Source organism: Cupressus sempervirens, chromosome 5 (genome assembly GCF_028749045.1).
Source record: "Cupressus sempervirens isolate cs-2001-9-10 chromosome 5, ASM2874904v1, whole genome shotgun sequence".
In the NCBI taxonomy this organism is placed as follows: domain Eukaryota; kingdom Viridiplantae; phylum Streptophyta; class Pinopsida; order Cupressales; family Cupressaceae; genus Cupressus; species Cupressus sempervirens.
This window is the reverse complement of record NC_143122.1, coordinates 557,053,841-557,055,564: the sequence shown is the minus strand read 5'-3', so window position 1 is coordinate 557,055,564 and position 1,724 is coordinate 557,053,841.

Sequence of the window (1,724 nt, the reverse complement as noted above, 5' to 3'; positions counted from 1 at the left end):
ATGTGCTGAATTGTCATCTTTATCTTCTAGCACCTTCCAGCTTGTTCTACAAGCTTCCTTGAGGTCTTTATAAGCGACCTCTCCTTCATTGTATTTTTATCACAACATATCATAAAGCATTGTGCATATTGTAAATACATTTTCTTCTTGTGTTTACACATATTGTCTCTCATGTCCGTTTAGAGTTTTACCCTTGCTCCATGCTCTTCCTCTCCTTGGCTTCTCTTTGACAAATTTTCGCATGCAAGTGATCTTGAGCGTCTTCGGAGTTGGCTTTCATCAACTCCAACATTCACATGGTAGGCCTACAAGCTAACATTTTATGTTGTGTAGATCATATCATTGGTTGTCATCCATTGAAGAAATGGTCCACAATTTCCATATTGAATATAGAGGAAAGAATTGAAACCCCTTTGAACATCTTAAAATTCCATCTTTAAACACAATTTGTCAATAATTTAAAAGCAAAGATAAAAATCAAATTTTGGTGTAAAAAGTAAGTGAAGATGGGATTAGCATTTAATGCAGAGACAATGTTAACAAGAAGTGAAAATACAAATTAGTATTTCATGTCAATGAATCAATAAAAAAAATATAAGTATAGTTAATGTTAGCAAGAAGAAAAAATACAACGCATGAAAATAGATTCTTTTTGTTTTTTTTAACAAAAATAGAAAATCCAATCATGAAGGCAATTACCCGAAAGATAAAAAGTTATATTTTTGAAAATGGTCCTTTATTTTGCTATATTTGATGGGGTAGTTATGAAACAGGAATTTGAGATTTGTCAAGAGCAAAAATACAATGCATGAAAATAGATTCTTTTTGTTTTCTTTTAGAAAAATAGAAAATCCAATCAGGAAGACAATTACCCCAAAGATAAAAAGTTATATTTTTTTAAATGGTCCTTTATTTTGCTATGTTTGATGGAGTGATTATGAAACAGGGATTTGGGATTTGTCAAGTAGAGATTATTGTAGTTTTTAGATGATGTATGTAGTTTTTGTACAGCACCTTATGTTTTGTTTTCTTGCAGGAGTGGTGTTAAGTAGTGAACAAAATGAAGAACGGAAATCATAATAAACGATTAAAGGCTACTAACAAACATGAATCTCCGGATAGACCTTCACTCGCTCAAAATGGAGAAACTGTTCCAACAAACAACTCCTCTGTTCCTCATCTGAGCAATGATGATAAGTTATCCAACTTGCAGGACCTTAATAATTTTCTTATTAAAGATATTGTAAGCTTGAGAGAAGAAAGAAAGGCCTTGTTAAAGAAGGAGAAAGAAGCCCAAGATGCTCTTTTGGAGTCTGAGAGAAGGCTGAATGAAAAAATCGCAAAGAAAGAAGATGAACTCAGAGATGCAATTGAAGAGAAGAATAGGTTTGAATCTTCTGTTATGCACTTAACAATCAGAATTGGCTCACAGGTCATTTGAAGCTGACAAAGTTGAGCTTTTTTCCAAGTTGATAGAGGAAGCATTGATTTGGCTCAATGCAAAAGTTGTTGAGGTTTGAAAACAAATGCAAGAGCGACGGAAAGAGGAGCTTGAGAAAGAGTGCATATCCAAGAGGCAGTCACAAAAACCTTTATCAGGAAAGTTGTTTGAACTTCAACATATGGTCAGTGAAGGTAGAAAACAACATTCAGAATTAAGTCATCAATTCCAAGCTTCTCCAAAGTTGCTTCCAAGCTTCTCCAAAGTTGCTCATACAAGAAAT